Here is a 20566-nt window from a genome sequence, read left to right as displayed (position 1 = left end):
GGCTGACGGCTTGTGGAGCTCTGGGATGGAAACTGTTCCACCCGGTTCTCCCCAGCGGCAGCTCTGCGCATCTCAGATCGCAGCAGCGCTTGTCTGCTGTGCGGCTGCTGGCTTGTGGAGCTCTCGGAGACCTCTGTGGAGGTCTAACTGGCTAAATGAACTGAACTCAATTGGAATGTTTACTTTCTGGAGTGCCTTGGGAAGACTTTTGTCATGATTTGGAGCTATTAATGAACTCAATTGAATTAATTTGCTATCATAAAAACTGAGGAAGGAAACTTTGTGACAACTAATGTTTGTGTCATTCTAAATATGTTGGCCACATCTTTAGAATGCCTAAAGGATTGAAGTTGTTCAATCTTCTGGGATAATTTTATATAGACATTTTTAACAGGTCTAAAAATAGAGATGGTTTAGAGTGGAAATTGTTTTTTAATGTGCAAAAGTTGCCCTGATGCTTGTTTAAAATGAGCTGAGAAAACACCTGAGGCAAGACGCTGTTAATAATTAATTGGGCTCTCATTCCAGCTATCTAAAAAAAACTTCGTTCAGAAAACAAGAAGGAACATCAGTGGGACATGATTCTATTGTCTTTAGAAGTTAATTGGGTTGTGATGTTGAACAGATGAAGTGGCTCCATGTTTTTATTTAGCAATTTGATTAAGATGCACAAGAGGAACTTAAAAATAATTAATCAACCAATTAAACTGCATCAGGTGTGATTTAGTTTTTACTTGTTCTGATCTATAAGGTAATATGTTGTCAGTCAATGACTTGGAGCAGATTTACTGTTTATGCTTGTGAAAAAGAATCTATTCATCAAGAGTTTAATTTGGATTTAAAGCTCAATAAAACAATGGATGTTCTGGATTCAACCAAATAATGCTCCAGTCTGAGATTTATGGAAACATGTGAGATTAGATAATTCATGTGTGGCTTATAAGCTTGGGACAGGCCACAATCAATGCTTCCTGTCACCTTTTAGCAGGACAAATGGTGCCTATTGTCCCTGCCCATTAACTTTAGACAGCTGGGGTGGATGCACGGGCCAGAAAATCGGGGGAGGAAAGGGGGAGGGAGGGGTGAGGATGAGTGGAGTTCATGTGGATGTTTTTATGTAAGCGTGTGTAGACTCCAAACTGACCCCGATCAGAACTTTGAAGAGCCACTACCAGCAGGGTGTGTGTGTGCGCGTGTGTGTGTGCGCGTGTGTGTGTGTGTGTGTGTGTGTGTGTGTGTGTGTGTGTGTGTGTGTGTGTGTGTGTGTGTGTGTGTGTGTGTGTGTGTGATGTTTGGCTCAGTCATGGCTCCTTGACGTCAGCGCTCAGCCCAGCCTGCTGCTGCTACTGATGCCGCCGCCGCTGCTGCTTCTCTCAAACATGTCTTTGTTATTCAGAGCTTTCCATCAGAGAGCGGCAAGCTGCAAAACACGGAGGGCGGCTCGCGGGAGGGATTGCGCTCGCGCCAGTGCGCTCGTGGCAGGGCGCGCGGGCAATTTATTAGAATAAAACCAGGACATTATAATTTAAGTAAGTTTACTGTTTTATCTTTAAAATCCAGTTTGATGCGTCAGTTCATTTTTAATTACACAAAATAAACACAATGTTTTGTTATTTTAGTCTAAGAAAAATCAATAAAATATTTATTTGGCGCGTTAAAGTCAATTATTTCTGATCCAGGTGGCTCCCGAGCAGTTCCCGTGGTCTGAGAAAGAGCGAGGGGGCGTGGGGTGGGGGTGGGGGGGAAGAAACCCAAAGAAGGAAATCCGCGACACATTTTGTCAGCAGCCACCGAGCACGGTCTCTTCGGTAATAGAATAGCCAATGTAATTTGACACTTCAACTTACTGCGCTCTCTCCAAGTCTATTCAGTTACTCAGCCGCTGACGTTGAGCCCATTCTGAGCGGCCGCGAGAGGGGAAGAGATTTAAAAGGAGAGAGAGGAAAAATAAAACAAGAAGCGACATTTACGGAGGACTTTCTGCGCTTCGTAACCCGGTGAGTGGCTGCACACTTGCTTATTATTTCCTCGCGCTCGTCTGGTTTTGTTTCCACTTTGGCTCAGATTGTTTCTCAACAATAGAGAGAGAGAGAGGGAGCGCTTGAAGTGAGGAGCGCCGGAGCCTCTTGTTAGAATAAACCATGTTATTAGCATCATTATTATTACTGCTGTTATTCATTATCACCGTGTGCAGGCTGGGCTGAACCTGCGGGTTCAGTCCAAAGCAGGTTGATCCTTTCGGTTTACAGGAGCAGCAGCCGCGTTGATCTTTTATTCTAATGCTCCACATTTTACGCATTTTGCACACAGCATGAATTGTGTCCGTGCGTTTGCGAGGCAGTTTTTTAAATCTATTTTTATTTTATTTTAGCCTAAAGATTGAAATGTGCACAAAGCACATGGTGCTGAGAGGACGCACAGCCGCAGAATGACTGTGGACTATACGGTCACTCACTGCAGTGCGCGCCGCGGAGCAGAAGTCCACATTCAACGTGTGTTTTTAAACTTCAATAAGAAAAATATCACACGTAGGATGTGGATGTTTTATTCATAGAACTGTGAGGTAGTCTCTGTTGCTGAAGGTTGGCTTCACAACATCCTGCTGTCTGATTTTTGGAGCCAGTTGGTCATTAAACACAACGTGGGTTCCCTTTCATTTGCTCTACATCTGTCCAGGAAGCTAAAAGAGCAAGTAGGGGAAAAATCTACTGTTCCACTTCCTTTCCTAACCATTGTCACTGACAGAGGGTGTTTTATTTGTGTGTGTGTGTGTGTGTGTGTGTGTGAATATAAAAAAGTCCCACTTTGGGGAGCAGCCGAACAAACATCCATGCAGATGTCTCTGTTTTAGTGAGACGTCCAGGACAGCTTTTCCTGTTTTTGTTTGGCTAATGAAAAGTTCCTTCTGCTGTCTTCTTCTAGCTCCTGCAGCATCCACACATTTAGGGTGTTGAACATCTGTAACGGTACAAGCTCAAGAGCATCCTGGGCTGCTTGTTTACATCCCTGTCATCTTTAAAAGGGCTCTTGATTGCCTTTTGCTTGCTTGTTTACTGGTTTTCATAAAACTGAAATAGGCTGTGTAGTCAGACAGAGGAGGAGGTTTCCCCTCTCCCACCCCCTCCTTCCCAGTCACCCCACCACCACCTCCATGGGGCCCCAGGTTGCACTCCTGAATAACCATAGGGCAGACCCCACCAGGCTGACCTTCTTCTATTCAAGTTGAGGATGTTGAAACACCAGCCGTCAAACAAAAGACACATTGAAACAGAGATCTGCAACCCAGCACGTGTGTCTGGGTGCTGAAGTAGACCATTTATTAACTCTCAGTCTCCCATCAGCAGATGCTGGAGCTGAATGAGAACCACAAAAAGCACAAAAACCCTGAAAGTAAACAGAAAAACAGCTCCTTTTATTTGTTTAGAGTAAAATCTGGTATCTTTTTAGCGCTAAAGTGAACCCTTTCTCCGCGCCTAAACGAGGACCGACAGTAGCAACACGTTGCCGGCGAGAGATGGAGCTTTTCTTCTCCAGCTTTCCACCCACCTGACGGGGTGAGAGTGAAGGCGGAAGCTGGAAATGGCCGTGCCACATGGGAAATTATTCAACTCTCAGATCAGAGAGGACACACAAGAGGCCTCATTACCTCTAGAAGCACTGCCGGCCAGCCCGTAAGGAAACCGAGAGCTGCTCGAAACATTCCCTGTCTGATGCAGCTTTTTGGTGTGTGAGAAGTTTCCAGAGAGGCCCAAATGAGGCACATGGAACCATTTCACACTCAGAAAGTTTTAGAGGGAAATGCTGTTTTGCAAAATATGGCAAAGCTGTTTGATCTGCATTAGAAGAGGAGAACATCTTCTCCTTGGTGTGTGCTTAAGCTGGCACACAGTGCTGTGAGTTAGCTGTATTATATCATAATGTTATTGATTCGACTCGGGAATTCTACTGGCGGCGTGCGGCTCCTGTATACAGAGTTCTCTTAAGCACTTTAACAGAAAATAAATAAAGCTCTGCTCTTCCTTCGTGGTCAGAGGCTGTGGGAGGTTTGTGTAGGTCTAGCTCAAGGTTCTTTTTGTGTTGTCTTTGCTTAACAGAATAAAGTCTTCGAGTGAATCACCCTGCCGGTAAGGTTATTTTAAAGAGCACAGGGCAAGTGTACAAACGCGTTTCACTGTGGATCCGAAGCCGTTGAATCATGAGGTTTACCTTATTTTGCCAAACAGCATTTAGTTTTCAGTTATTCTACTGTCATGTTTCTCAGAGGTATTAAAGCGCTGTGGGGCAAATCCTCAGCTGGTTATAATGCAGCTGGTGATGCAGTCTCAGCTTTGTCTGCCCACTTGGTCTAATACGGACAGGAAGACGTGGCAGTGGGTGAGAGGGGAGAAACTGGGAGTTCAGGTGCTGGGAAGGGAAGAACTCAGGAGGACAGTGGGCTATGACACAGGAAGTACACAGAAACATGCTGAGAATGCAAGAATGATCACAAAACCAAATAAAAATGTATATTTTATCTAATCTAATACATGATTGATATGATATATACAAAACAATAAAATATGATGGGATGTGATATAGCAAGAAACATTATGATAAATAATGTACAGTAGTGACAGTGATACTTAAGAGTACCCTCCTGTTAAATCTGGTGTAAATTGAATCTTCTCCATGTGCAAAAACACTGTCATTCAGGTAATGTTCATGTTTGAAAATCTCGTTTCCTGTAAACTCTTCTTCTGCTGCCATTCTTGCAGCTGTATTATTTTCTCTGTTGCGACACCCACTGTTTACAAAAGGGACTGAAGGAAGGTTTCGACTTTCATTGTAAACAAAAGGGGAATGTTTGAAGAGGTAAAATCACGAAATGTGTTACTAATCAATTTTTTTCAGAAACCTGATAAAATAATATAAAAAAATAAGTATAAAAGTGTGACAGATTGGTTTTGTCTTTTAAAACGGTGATTGGACGACACGTTCAATCACAAATGGTAAAATAACGATGAAAATGTGCTAAAGCACCAATTTATTTGTTGTTTGTTTATTCCATGAAGCAATGTCACAAAATTACTTATGCGTTCCATCTTCCTTCTGAAAAAATAAGATTAAAATATATAAAAGAACCCTCAAAATGCCCTAAATTATATGCAGTAATATGACATCACAATCCTTTCCAGGAAGATGATGATGTCGTTAACCCACCGAAGTTTGAGGAAAGCTTAAAGGTATTAAACAATGAAAATGACTAACCCAAATACAACACAATGTGACATAATATGACAGATTATGATGAAAAAAACTATGTAATTTCATTGTTTTGTTCTATTAGATCAAGTTTAAATCTACATTGTTTTAAATTAAATGCTCTTTTGCCTTTCTGGCCACAACTGTGGGTTCAAAACTCCAAAAACAATCAGCAGTTTGATTCTGATTCTGTAAATAAAAGTTGAATCCAGATTCTTTTCCTCCTACACTTTAGTAACAGTAGTGGATCATGTGATTGACAGCCTGGATCTTTTATCTGTTCAGTTTTTCACAGTCAGTTTGTGAGAGTCTGCAGAGTAAAAGCTTTGCGGTGAGTGTGACCAGCTTGTGACCCCGTAAAAACGGTAACACTTTGCCACAAGTTGGCTGTGAGTTTCAGCCTTAGCTCCAGTGTGTTTTCTCTGAGTGTCCAGCATTTTGCAGGGAAAGTAAAGTAGATCATCGTGAATGACTGTAGCCGTGTAGAAAAAGCTTTTTACTTTTCTGAAAGTGTCAGATGTGGCTTGACACTATGGTTGGGAAACAGACTCAGTAAAATGTTGCGTAATTAGCTTGCTTATCACAATAAATTGTAGATTTTTAATGTGGATCATCTAAATACTTGTTCATGCTCTTGGAGTTGGCTGTACATCTCCCCACCCCGTGTTCTCCAACCATACGCCAATTCTGAATTCCTCATGTGTGTGTTTGCGATGATTTGCAGTGCTCCACCTCTGTGACACGCAGCTGCAGTAATGTGTAGCGAGCAGATATCCTCCGAGTGTTTTGTTGCAATGGTGGAGAGAATGGCCAGATCCTACCTGTCAGCCTCACTGTTGACTGTTAGCATGAAACGTATATTTTCAAAACACGGCTCAGGGAAAGGGAATCTTTGGTTTGCTTTTGTGCAGGAGGGAGATACAGAGGCGAGCAAGGGATGGGAGAGGCGCCGGGAGCGATGCCAGACCACACATCATTTAATCATGTTAGAGTGTGCAGCCACTTTGTGCATATTTTTGGTTGCATTGGTGATCGGAGTTGTTATTGTACCAACTCCACTCCGAGAGAGTGAGAGAAAGAAGGGATGGTGGCTTGATGCTATAAAAAATGTATTTTGGACATTTTTCACATGATAAATTGGCCAAAATATGTTAGTGCAGTTCGAATATTTGTTGCTGGAAAATGCTTAAGGACCACTCCAACAATCAGCCTGGAGATGGATGACCAAAGTGCATATTAGCGTTGGATTTCAACTTGTTCTTTTGGCCTAATCCCACTGTTGACTCGCCTGCTTAAGTACTGAGTGTGATTATTTATTTATTTATTTTTGGTCTTTTTAGGAAGCCCCTCACTGCATAATCTCACTTAATCTAATCTATCCCCCTCTATAATAGACTGGGAATTTATAGGGAAAGCTTTAGTGTAGATCCATACCAAACAGAGCGACGTGCCGGTCGCCTCCCCAGCCCCTCTGGCAAAGCTCTTGTGAAAATGCAAGTGACCTCTGCACCCCTTGTTAGCCTGAACAATGGACCTTCCTCCTCTTACAGCTGCAGCCACGCTGGAGGGGCAGTGTTCTGGGACATAAACACACTTCCCCTGGTTAATTGGTTTAAATACTGTATGCTTGGTTTTATTGCAAATGTAGAATATTAAATGTATTTCAGATTCATTGCAGATATAATCGACCAAGACTAACTTGGGTGTTTTATGGATGAAAATGTGCATTTTTTACAGCTTTATTAGCAAGTTATTTCTCAACATTTCAAACTTTGGGGGAGTTTAAACACCTGGTGGATAAAACAAAAACTCTTGCTCTGTTGCCATTTTTTTCTTGAACTTAAGTGAGGAAATTGGTGAAGAGAATAATTATTTTGAGATCTAAAATTTACTGTTATGCTCAAATTAAGTAAAGTTAGTGCTTAAATCTGAACAACAAGAAAGCTGACTATGGAGCTACATCAAATTGCAATTAAAATCTGCTATTATGTTGTTCACATGCTTGATGTTGTCAGCAGGATCTGTGAATTTAAATTGGAGATCAAATTAGAGCTCAACATTGTAAAAATGTGGTGCTAGAGAAAAGAAAAAATGATCCAATCTGTGAGCTTTAATCCAGGATGGATATAATTGGAGCTTTCATGGCCCCCCAGCAGTCGCAGGCTCATGCATGTTGAATGTGACATGCTGTGAAAAACATACACAGATGATGACACGGAGCATTGCTGCAGCGTTAAGTGTAAATGAAAGGCTTTGAATCATGAATAGCATCCAGCATCTCCAAAGTCCCAGCTTTTATAAATTAAACAGGGTCCAACCCCAAAGACTCGTCAGATTTGGCAGGATGTGATAGTGTTGCATAGAAGACATATTTTTCTCATAAACTCCAGCACGGACTAAAAAAACTTACAGCCTATGCTCAGAAATTGAAATTGTGTGACTAATTTTTATCTGAGTTTGTACAAAAATGGTACAAAAAAGAGACGCTTGAAGACGCTTGTGTTGGAAGCTTTACGGTGGCTTGTGTGTGTTTTATTTGTTGGGGTGGAGGTCCACATTGCTGATGAGTAATGAAGGTGATTTTGAGCAAGTGTTGGAGTAACATTCAACAGAGCCTGCAGGGGTCCATATCTCATTGTTCTCTGACAGGGAAAATTAACTGGGATTTACTAATACACAGGGAGCCTCTTTCCCCCATTCTTTGGTGCTCTCAAAGAAAAGGTCTGAGGGTAATCTCTTTCCCAAGCACTCCCAGCCTCTCCTCCTCCACTCCCAAACACAAATGTCAGACGTGTGCGAGTTTGCTATCGAGATGTAAAACAAGTAGAGAAAATCCTCAACATGTTGTGCTGTCGCTCAGTCATCTGCTGCAGTATGTCGACAGACTTTTAAGGTCTTCTAGTCAAATACTTCTCACCTGCTGTCTCATGTGGAGTCAAGAGAATCTTTTGCACCAAACTGTTGTTGGGACTTCCTCGGTATACTTCTGACTGGAGAAGTCCACCAAGCACTCTACGGCTGTATACTATACTATACTTGGTCTTTATCCTCACTTTGATGCAGGCAGCATGCTCCTTGTTCGCATACTTGCTGCTGCACAGCACTGCATGTAGTACTGGAGGACTCCTCTAGGGGGCACAGTACAGAACTCAGACCAGATAGAGAGCTGGATTCGCCAGGAACAAACAAACTAAACATAGCAACAATAGAAGACATCTGCAGCTGGTTACTTTTGAGATCACGACAGAAAATAAGACAGCAGCGGTATCGTAGATGATCTGTAACACCTCTAAACCAGAGATGACGTGTCAATTGCGAGTATGTCTCACCTGTTTGGTCGACTCCCCCCACTGGTTACTCCCATATTGCAGCTTACAAATGCGTTGTGTTAATTTCAGAGAGCGGGCGAAAACCACTCTTCATAAAAATGTAACCCCCAAATTCCACTACCTCCGCTCCGCTGCGCTCCGCTCCGACACGAACGCCGGAGCAAAATCGGTCCCGTTCTAGTCAATCAGAGCAATTCCACTACTGCGGCCGTGCTCCGGCAGTGCGGCGCCGTGCGCAGCCCTCTGTTCCGGCGTCCGGCAAAAATAGAATCGATCCTATTTTCGCCGGACGCCGGAGCACCTCCGCAGTAAATGGACAGAAATCACAACGGCCCAACAGGAAAAGGAGCAAGCACAATTTCCGTATTTCACAATAAATCGATAAACAAAAGGCGTTTTTTGTTTCATATGCACAGATTTAACAACTTTTAACCACTATCAATGGCGGCTGAAGTTTAAATGCACAAAATTAAGCCATAAATACAGTTTCCACTATCAAAGTAGACACACTTTGTTGATCCAAACACTGCTGATCTCTCAACACAAATGATGGGCAGATTAAACAGTTCATTTCGATGCTTCTCCCACACAACGGGTGTTTGGATCTAACTTCCGCGTTTATTGCTCGGACTGTATCGCAAGATCTCGAAAATCCCGCGCATGCTTGTTTGTCTCCTCAGGTCTCCGCACCAGAGCGGAGCCGTTGTAGAGCGGGTACCAGTAAAAATTGAGTTCGGAAGCGAGCGGCTGCGGAAAGCGGGGGCGGACCGGAGCGGAGCGGAGCGGAGGTAGTGGAATTTGGGGGTCAGTTATGCGAGGATGTCATGATAAACACGCATTCTTAAAAGCTAGTAAATCCAGGCCTTATGTGATTGCACTTGTGTTGTTAGGAGCTCAAACGGCATGAACCATCATTGAAGCCAAGGATTTATTCATCCCTATTTTAATGCTTATGTATTATGCAACAGAGAGATTATGATGTGATTTTGTCAGATTTATTGACCTCTGTCCCTGATGGTTTCCTCTTGTGCTGGGAGCATACACATCCTGTGGTTTGGTCCTAAAGGGACCCTAGAAAATAGAAATATGAAACAAATTTTCTACATCAATTGTCAGAAAACACAGTATTTATCTCTGGTTGGTCTTTGACATAATGCACAAGTCATGGTTCAACATCTTCTCGATGGCAGGCGTGTCTGAGGTGAATTTCATCATCTGCACCAGTCAGCAATTCATGTCTCAGGGACACACGGAAATAGTGTTGACTAACCATGAGACCCAAAGGCTGTGCCATCCAATTTGTGAACGAAGAACCATTGATTGTTGTTTATGCATATGAGGGACGGAAATAGGCTTAGCTTCTTCTCTTATGCATCAAAATGACTCAGCTGGTGTGGTTAGGATGCCTCCTAGTTGACTACCAGGCAATTTTCACTGGGAGGAGACCCCAGGGCAGACCCAGAACTTGCTGTCTGGCTTGGGAATGCCTTTGGATCCCCCAGGAGGAGCTGGAGAGTTTCCCTGGAGAGGCTAATGTCTGGGCTTCCCTTTGAGACCTGTTCTTAGATAGGAGGCAGAAAACGGATGAGCGGAACAGTGGTTTCAAAACAAAACATCCAGCTTTGCTTTGCTGAGATGCTCTATTAGAGGTACAGAGCATTCATTTGCTCATTTTGGTGGTAAAACTTGTAAGGGTATGGACATCAAGCTCATCCTTTAACCAGACCCTGGGTTTATGTGGGATGTGTTACATTAATGCAAACACTGTTTATTATGGATGACTGGAGGGCCGACAGTTCAACGCTGGAAGATCGTATCACTAGTTCTACTCCTCTGTCAGCTGTAACAAGCCATGGAAAGATCAAACACAAAACCAACTATCTCAGGTAGATAATTCACTTGAAATAACGGTACTGAAATGTTTAAATCTTTCATAAAATCCTGAATTCTGATCAAAACCAGACTTTTGGTTCCTTCCTGGGAAAATGAGCATGTTTGTTACCTTTTCACACTGATTTGTTTCCCCTATAGGCTCAGGCGTGTTATTGAGACTATAGAATTGATAAAAATACAAAATAAAATGTCTTCCATGAGTTGCCAGAGGCCAAGGTGATATCATCAAAGGGCTTGTTCTGCTTAACTAATAGCCCCAAACCCAAAGATATTAATTTTACCATTTCTAAAGCAGAAAGGCAGTAAAATCCTCTCATGTGTGAAGCTTTCTACAGCTACCGATCATCTTTTGATCTGACTAATCCTGTCAGCATCTGCTTAGTGGAGTTCTCATTTCTCTGCTATCAGCAGAGCTTTACCTGCATTATTTATTTGACAAGATTTTGTCTCTTTTGTGACCTAATCGCACTCTTTTCACCCCGCTCAAAGGGAGAGAAGAAAGTGTCTTTACTGATGATAAACTGTAGACAGCAGTGACACCCCTCTCATAGCTTGGGTGTCAGCTTACACTCTACCCTCATGCTAACTCTGTCTGTGTGCGGTCGGTTACCCAGGTGCAAGGCATGCATCACAGACTGAGGCTGATACAGGGACGTGACGGCTGTGGGCAGTGTAATAAGACCAAACTCTGGATGGCATCAAATACATTAACCCATAATATCCAAATCTTTCTGAAGTTGTGGTCCATGAACAAATCTGCTGGCATTAATATTGCCTTATGTGTACATGTTTATTTGTGATTAGGGCACTCTGAGGTTTTTGTTCAATCCAAAATCTTTATATTGCTTAATTGTTTACGCCACCGTTAGCAGTCACAATCAAATTCACAAATGTGTGTTTTTTTCTAACATGAAGATGTTGGTTCAGAAGGTATGTTTCCACTGTTGGAACTTCTGGGATTTTTTTACCGGAACTTCCCGGCAGTCGCTTGTCTAAACTTCCATTTTCCGGACTATTTTCAGGAACCAGCGGAGTACCTGAGCTGGGGTAGGTACTCGAAAAGGCCCGGTAGCATAGCTTAGTGGAACCTTTGATTAAGTCATGCTGATTGGTTGTAACTCAGTAGGAAATGACGTCAGCAGACATTGCCCAGAACAACTGGCATTTGTAAAATTGGAAAGGTTGCTGGTGGAGCAAAATGAAAGCAAAGGCAAATAAGCGCCATTCGCTGTGCTTTAAAATTGCCGTTTCTAAACTCTTAACACTGAAAAACGAAGTGGAAAGCCCCCACAACGCCGTAATTCTTTGTTGTCTTATAGAGCGTGGTAAAAACAGTCCATTATGTGGTCACTGAATGCTACATTTTACATCACACAGATGCTCACCCGGTCCCCTGAATAGATAAAATCATGCCGTACTTTGACAGAATGAAACTTTTAATGTTATTAATTGTCTGTGGACACTGTTTAGCACTGATCAGTGACATCACTCACTGCCAAAGCAGTTGCGATATGCTGACATCGTAGCAAAGTCCCGAAAAGGCTGATTTTGTATGGAGACACAGCAGCTAAGAGGACCAGTACATCATATCTCTTGGTCAATGTCCATCTCCCAGAAAATTACCCTGACGTTCCTACAAGAACATTGTGTCTATAGGAACAGACAATTCTTGCAACATTTTTTAGAAAAATAAAGAAAGACAAATCTAATAACTTCTTTGGGTGTTTTGGAAACCTTTGGTTCTAACATAAAAAGTATTGTTCTTAATCATCTCAAAAAGCATTGGGTGCTGCCATTGCTTCAATCCTCAACCCAAAGCAGTCACAGTCAGCCCAGTCTTCATGGTCCTTCATGCAAACATTGCACCTGCATGAAGCCACTGCTGGCTTATTTATAACTTTAAACTTAGAGTTTTACCTCACTTTTTGTCTGCAGACAATGATATTTCTCTCTTTTATGGTATACATCACAATTGCAAAACCATGGCTCATGATATGATTCAGCAACTTCTAGCAATAGCTACTTACCTTTCTGAGGAGCTGGTAACACTCTTGCATACCTTAAAACACTCAAATGTCAAAAAGTCAAAGCAACTCATTTTAATGATATTTTATAAAACCTTTATATTGGCATCAGTTTCACATTATAGTCAATTAGAGACATTTTGAACAAGTAAGACGTTTATTATTTAGAACTAGAGATGCATCCGCTGCTGATTAAAGTTGGTCCATATTCAACATGAGTGGGTTAACCACTGAGTCTGAAACACAATCATCTTTTTATTAGGTGCATGATTGCCAATCAGCAATTAAAATATATCTTGACACTTTCCCAGTCCAAAACTCACTATCATTTTATGCTCTAAAATATCCTCATAAATGTCTAGTTAATCAGAAAAAACAGTGGTTGTTGTGTTTCTGTTAGATACATCAGTATTGGCCAGAATCAGTATTGGCAGGGCAGACTGCATAAGGTTAGTGTACTGGTTTTGTCCCTCTTAAACAAAGCCTGTTCATAATCTTTGTAAAAAAAAACAAACATCTAGTTAAAAAGTCTGAACTAATACTTTAAAGCATTTATGCACAGAGACTATCCATCTACTTAAATATAAATGGTGTAATGCGGGTGGGATTCATGCTCAGTTACAAAAAAGCACGGCTTAAAGCCACGTGGGTTGTGACCTAAAGGTTGACTTTAAATAGCTCTGTAAACATGTGTCCATTTCCTAGTGTTGCCACGTCCCGGTGGATGTCGGGTCATCCTCTCCTCCAGGAAACGAACAGCTACCCTTAAAGAGATGAGAGTCTTTTTTTTCCGCTCTAATGGTAATCACAGCATTATAAAGGCAACTACTGCTGCTGATGAATGCTAATTAATTGGGCCATGTTGTCTGATGTAAACAGACACAGTGAAGCCCATATGCAGGCAGGCTTCACACAACTATTTATAGTGGCTGATTGCATAAGCTTGTTTCTAACAACAGGGTGTTCTCACTTTGTCAGTATCAAACTGAGAGAACCTGTAACTGACCAGATTAGCTTTACATGACACACACACACACACACACACACACACACACACACACACACACACACACACACACACACACACACACACACACACACACACACACACACACACACACACACACACACACACATCTATATGTATATTGCACTCCTGCTCCTTCATGACGAACAGTGTGTGGCCCAACGGGTCCCACGGCTTGGAAAAATGTCGACGGTAGACGCTATTTTTGACCATCTGCTCTAAAAGGAGGGCATGTTTGAGTCACAGACGCTGTGGTGCGAGGCTGCACCGTGATGTGCCTGGCATGTGAAGGGGGGTGGGGGGTTGGAGGGTGGAAGAGAAAGAGATGGCTCACCCGAGGGCCCAGCATCCTTGGTGTCACCATGGATGTGTGCACGGTGTGTGTGCCTGGTTTCACTAATGCGGGTTGCGTTAGCATGAAGGACGATGAAGGAGGAGGTGGGGGTGGGGGGGTATCCTTCACATCTTGGATGAGAAACAAAATGTTGTGCTTGACTTGAGGTGTAAACGTCATCTGGAAGATAAAACTATTTTCAAAAAAGTCTTCTGAGATTCTGCATTTCTTACCACCTATTTTTCTCCTTCTCTTCTAGTGTGTGTGTGTGTGTGTGTGTGTGTGTGTGTGTTTTATTTGTGAGGTAGGAATGCGAAACCTAATCTGAGCTGACCACACGCGGGAATGGGGGGGGGGTCTTTTGAAGAAGTAGCCCTGTGTGTTGGTTCTTCTCACAGAGTTAAAAGTCCAAATTTTCTTTGGACTAAAACATTCTGCAACTTTTCTACTTTGTTGAACATTTAACTTTATATTCATGCATGCCATAGTTTAATTAAAACCTTTACAACTCTACTCAAGACTTATTTTCAGTAGTGTTTGTACTGATAATGTGTCTGAAAACTTCTTTTGCTGTCAATGTCTAACAATTTTCTCCGTTATTTAAAATATCTTCAATTCAGTTCCGTTTACTTTGATTTAGCATCAATTCACCGCATACATCGTCTCTCCAGACGGTTAAGTTTAGAAAACTGCTTACACATCTAGTCAAAGTGCTGCTCTGTCTGAGTTTTTTCATAAAATACCTAAAATGCCTGAGAAAGTGAAAGGTTTTTCTTCATTCTATCATCTTATTGCTTCTTTATTGATTGATTTTTGTCTCAGTTCCAGTGAGATGTGCCAATAGTAAGAAAAAAGAGGAAGAAAAAAACTGCATAACACTGAATAATCAGATTTTTGTAGCTCAGAGCAACATAAAATGACGTCTCATTTTCCATGAAAGATGTGTTAGCTCCAAGTATTCCTTTACTTGGAACCTGGCTGCGAGTAGGAGAAACCTGAATCCTTCGAAGCTGTTAAGCTTTAACCACGATGATAACTCATTCCCAAGCCAATCTTTAAAAGTTCTTTTAACTAGAAAACAAATTTAACTTCTTACTTAAAAAGAAAAATAAAAACTCTTGACATCATTTGTTTAACAGCAACATCACTCAGTCCTCTAAGAAAAGCTTGTCTAGGTTAGGACATCAAGCTTCTCCTTTAACCAAGACTGTGGTAAAGTTACACTGGCAATGTGTTCAAAAGCTCACAGTACCTTTATTTAATCAAGCCTTCAAAGAATCAAGCAGGTGTTGGAGTTCGCTGTGAGTTCAGACAGTTTGTTTCTCTGTTGTGTAGGACCAAACTTTTACTGTGCACACCTTTCAAGTTCAGGTGTTGGTGCTGCTTGTTGACAGGAGATATTTTGGCCACTTTAAAGTGTGTTTCTGTTAAAAGTTATTAGTAATTAGTTTAGATTGTTTTGTGAGCAGCCTCTGTTTGGACTATTGGAGTTCGTCCTACGGGATTGACAAGCTAACGACTAGAACAAGAGAAGCTGAGACCATCCATCTTAAGAAAGCTCAGAAATTCACAGATGTTCATATAAAAATGGTCAAATCTTCTTTTCTATTTCCTGTCAGCTTTATATTATTAAAGCAAAAATAAATGAATAAAATCTTGCTGAACTTTGTCCCCTAGTTGCCATTGAGGTCATGCATTTATCTGCTATTGATATTTATATTAGTCAATATTTGTAAATAACTTTTTTTATAGTGTGGTTCACTCATTTAATCAATACATTTACAATAGTTGCTAGTGGGACTGAATGCCTCCCACAGGGTATCCGCGGGTCCTTAAAAAGTCTTAAATTTGCTTTTCTAAATTTAAGGCCTTAAAAATCCTTAAAAATGACAAATAATCCTTAAATACAGTTTCCAAAGGTCTTAAATTACCAAAGACCCAATGAACAAGAATTTCTAGCATTTTTTGTGTATGATGTTGGCGTAAGCGGAACCGTACACATTCAGTTGGTTGTGAAAGAGGGCTATTTTTAGATGAGCACATTAGCTGGTTAAGCTAGTGGGAGCTTGTGCCATGGGGAAGTGCAAGTTTAATGGTAACTGGGTGGGTAATCTCACGTTTGCGACGTGGTTAGCACTGGTTCCAGGCAATAGCTGGAAATTATAGCTTAAATTTAATTTAAAAAAATAGCTTAAATTTGGTCAAAGTGACCTTAAAAAAGGTCTTAAAAAGTCTTAAATTTGGCTCCCTTAACCCTGCAGATACCCTGCTCCCAAGTTGTTCTGGGGGGGCACCAATTCCTGGAACTAGTTATGACCCACATCACAGCTGAGCCTCAGACAGCAGGTTACGAGTCTTATTTCCTGATATTTGGACATCTTGCCTCGGATTGGATAACAGTAACGTGACTTTACCATTGACTTGCAAAGTGGATGTTTTATCTCCACAAATAACACAAGTCTAGAGGAGTTTCTGTCCTGTGGTGGAGTTGCTAATGCTAACGGTTAGCTTATACTAGTCTTGAAATTCTCTGCTGTTTCCTGGACGCTAAACCAACAACAGCCTTCATGTCATGAGTCAAGATGGGTGAGCCCGTGAATGTTAAGTGACAGCGTGGTGTAGATCTGTCAGGTTTTTCTAATCCTAGAATTCACCGTCTATTTTCTTTCAGAAGCTAATGCAGCAGATAGGTGTAGGAGACTATTTTCCTGCTCAGTCTGCATGAAACACTCAGAGTGACCGATTATAATCAGAAAGAATAATTAAAATGGGTTTTCAGTGTCCCACACCTAACTGATGTTAGTGTGAAGATTTAAAAGATAAATATTTTTTGATCCTCTATGGAATTTTGGAGATTGGAGCTGTGTTAGGATGGCAGCAAAGCTGCGCTCATGCTAGTGGTTAGCTTATCAATCCTGTTGGATCCATTATCAGTATAACAAAATATCCCTTTATTACAGAAAACTGCTTGATTTCCGGACCTGGTTCCTTTATAACAAGCACAACACTCTCGGTCGTTTACTTTTGGTACCAGTCAGTGTCAAAGGGTGCAATGAAAAAGCAAATTAGTGGAGGCTGTGTATCCTGCTTGTCTTTGTGAGTGCTTCCTTTGGAAGGGAGGTGGAGAAGATCATGTGAGCTGTAATTATATTTATGTTAGGTCCCATTCAATCTGTCACAGTACATTTTGCCTGACTTATCATATTGTAAATCATTACAGCAGATTAAATGCTGGTTACGAACTCAAAAAGGGAGTTTTTTTTTTTTACCTCAGTGATGTATTTGTGACACATCAATGTTCCCCAATATTTGCCCCACAGAGTTTATTTAGTGTGTTTTCATATATTGTACTTGAAAAGAGGTTGGGAGAATTTTGATGTGTTTTCTTTGAAGATAACCCCTTTCAAAAGAGCAGGTGCTCTTCCAGAAGAGGACAAATGCATCTGAAAGCTTTATTGTGGTGCAAGTTGTCCCCATACTGTTTGTTTTCTTATTTGTCTGAGCTCAAACGACGATGATGAACGCCGATGGAGAATTTGGCTCATTTTCTGCCAAGTGGCTTCTTTCACACTTAAAAAAGAGGGGCACAGCTGTTTTGACTGATCCAAATCAGCTTCTCGGTGCAGAAGAAGGAGACACCGGTGACTGATGAAAGGCTAAATGCTGCTGCATGCTTCTCATGCAACAGGAAGTCCAAGCTGAGTTGATGTTGGACTGCAGACTAGCAGTCAGCACTAAGCTGACACAATATCATTCATAAATATTCCAATGATTAGTTTGGTCCCACATTCATTAGCAGGAGGCACGAATCGTTTCTCCCAAATTACTAAAAAGATTAGTTCAGTATGATTGAACTTTCCATGCCGATTGTGCAGCCGTTGCTAACAGACAGCAACAGCATTGTTAGGTTACAGTTTACTCCTCCCTCGTGAGTTTTTAGTTGTTAAATCAACTCATGGCGCCTTGTTGTCATACACTGAGCACAGCGACTGCACGCAGACCTCACATGGCTCAGCTTTATTTGTCTTGGAAATTGATTGTTTGGAGAAGCCCTGAATGTTGCATCCCTTGATTTGTGTGTGAATAACATCAACTCAAACAAAGCCACGGATATTTGCCTAATGTTCTCTGCAGCAAAATCATGTTTCAGTGTTATTTCTGCCCGTCTTTACCTGTAGAAACAACCTTTACCTACAACCATTTCATCACTCTAGATGCTCTACAATCTGATAGATACCGAGAGGAAAGAAAAGTTCACGATGCATGTGGTGTTAGGCACACTTCAAAGCAATAACCAACAGTTTTTTATTGTTCTGCCATTCTGAAGAGTGTTTCTGTAAAAGTTATTTGTAGGTCATTCATTTTAGATTTCTTTCTGAACGACCTCTTCTCAGAGAAATAGCTTTTATGTCTTTCAGGGCATTTGAGTTAATGACCATTCTGCCATTTTCATCTCTGATTTTCTAGATTTCACTGTAGTTAATGCAAATCTTATCTTATAAGCCAGCGCTGGAGAACCCTGGTCTTGGAGGGCTGGTGTCCAGCATGTTTTAGGGGTTTCCCTGCTCCAACACTCCTGAGGGATTTGATCCTGATCGCTGTGACAAATTTTGTTTTGGCTGAAAGGTTAACAGTTTCCTCAGGGTATAGTGAAAGTAAAAACCACTCCATTTTATTTTATTCTATTCTGTGATTGACCCTTGGATGGACCAGATGTTGGATTTTAACAATCGTAAAAACAATTTAATCAGCTAAAGAAACAATTGTTCTTTAAAAATTAGCATATTTTGTGTTGAATGCTTTTATTTAGCCTTTCGAATGACACTACTTGTCAAGGCTAAATTCTTATGGGCCTTGTGCTGGAGTTTTTAAGTCGGTGCCAAAAAGAAAGCAAACATACCAAAGGTATGCTTCTGTTATTATCATTTGTCAGTCCTCACACTCCCTGTAGCATGGTGTCCAGCCATGTTTCTCCACTTAGTTCCATTTCCAAATGTTGACTATCCTGAAAATATTTGTTTCGGTGTATTCTCTTGGACATCATAGACGCTTTTCTCTGATTTATTGGCAAACTGTGGACAGACAGCACTGTCTGTTTTAACCCTCTCAGGCTCAAAATAAGTTTTGATAAAAGGACAAACAACTAAGTCCTTCAGGGGTACTTCTGAGTTAAAAAATGCTCATGAAATACGGATGTGGAGTAACCAGGTAGGTAGGTTTTAACGTTGCAAATCTGCAACTCCTGCCTCCAGAGGGTTAATATTGCCCACAATAGTCAACAGTGTTCAAATGGCTGCATCGTGTAACTTGCCATGATTTGAAACGTTGTTTGTGCACGCCCCCCGAATAGAATGCAACACATTCGCAATCTGCAGTATGTGAGTAACCAGTAGGGGGAGTTGACAAAATGAGCGAGACACACTGGCCATGGCCACTCCATCTCTGGTTTAGAGGTCTTTCGTACTGTATATGATACAGCTGTTTATTGTTTTTCTGCTGCAGGGATCTCAACATTAACCAGTAACCGATCTCTTCTAAGGGGCTGCACAGTAGAACAGTGGTTAGCGCTGTTATCTTGCAGCAAGGGGATCCTTGGTTCGAATCCCAACCTTGGGTCTTTCTGCAGGGTTTGCATGTTCTCCCTGTGCATGCATGGGTTCTTTCCGGGTACTCCAGCTTCCTCTCACAGTCCAAAAACATGACTGTCGGGTTGATTGGTTTCTCTAAATTTTCCTTAGGTGTCCTGTGTGTCTCTGTGTTGCCCTGCGATGGACTGGCAACCTGTCCAGGGTGTACGCCGCCTTTTAGCTCAGAGACCACTGGAGATAGGCACCAGCCCCCTCAGCAACCCTGCGTGGACAAGCAGGTATAGAAAATGGATGATCTCTTCTATTGACGCCATGTTTGTCTTGGTTGTACCCCACAAACCTGGCTCTCTATTGGGCCATTCCCATCTGTACCGGGTCGGCCCGGGCCGGGTAGCGTAGGTTGTTTACATATCTGGGTGGCCTGGTATTTTTCCGGGCCAACCAAGGTTCATTCTCAGCCCTCTTCTCGAGGGGGTCTGCTTCAGGCCGACCAGGGCCAACACACCCACTGCTGACAGCAAATTCACACCTTCCATTAGAGCAAGCCTCTGATTGGTGGGTAGAATCAGCCCACATGGGCTTAAGACAAGGATGTGTGGAATCAACTGGGCCAGGCTGGGGCCGACTGGGGCTACCCGGCCCGGGCCGACCCGGTACAGATGGGAATGGCCCATATCTGGTCTGAGTTCTCTACTGTGCCCCCTAGTGGACTACTCGAGTACTGCACACAGCACAGCAGCAAGTCTGAGAACACAGACGTAGCCCGCCGCCTGCTTCAACACGAGGTTAAAAAGCAAGTTTATTCCCGGCCTCAGCTGTGATGGAATTTCAGCGATTTGAGCCGTTGCTGTAAAAATCCTCTTTGGTCCTGGCTGTGCTCAAACTAGCCGTTAGCTCATCAGTCCTGCAGCATGCAAACACAATTCCTCCAAAACATGAAAACTTTTTTTTACTTTTCCTCAGAAAAAATGAAGAAAATCCCATTTAATGCCAACCAGCAACGCAGTGTTGATTTTCGTTTCTCCCCACTGTTTGTATTGTCATGTTAATTCATCACTAAAGTCTCCCCATAGTGTGAAATCTTTAGGACAATGAGCACGAAAAGCCAAGAAGGCGAGGCTCGCATCAGG

The 20566-nt window shown here is 42.0% G+C and overlaps 1 protein-coding gene across 1 annotated transcript in view; it reads left to right on the top strand.

Annotated features, from left to right (window-relative positions):
* Positions 1-1861: 1861 nt before the first annotated feature.
* Positions 1862-20566, top strand: part of LOC107387839 (zinc finger MIZ domain-containing protein 1) — a 143312-nt gene continuing 124607 nt past the window's right edge. Inside the window, exon 1 of the mRNA XM_015963048.3 lies at positions 1862-1997. The gene's annotated coding sequence lies outside the window, so the exon portion shown is untranslated. The remainder of the gene's footprint in view (positions 1998-20566) is intronic.

The sequence above is a fragment of the Nothobranchius furzeri genome, chromosome 16 (assembly GCF_043380555.1).
Source record: "Nothobranchius furzeri strain GRZ-AD chromosome 16, NfurGRZ-RIMD1, whole genome shotgun sequence".
In the NCBI taxonomy this organism is placed as follows: domain Eukaryota; kingdom Metazoa; phylum Chordata; class Actinopteri; order Cyprinodontiformes; family Nothobranchiidae; genus Nothobranchius; species Nothobranchius furzeri.
The sequence above is the reverse complement of the archived record's forward strand: the minus strand, read 5'-3'. Positions and strand labels throughout refer to the sequence as shown.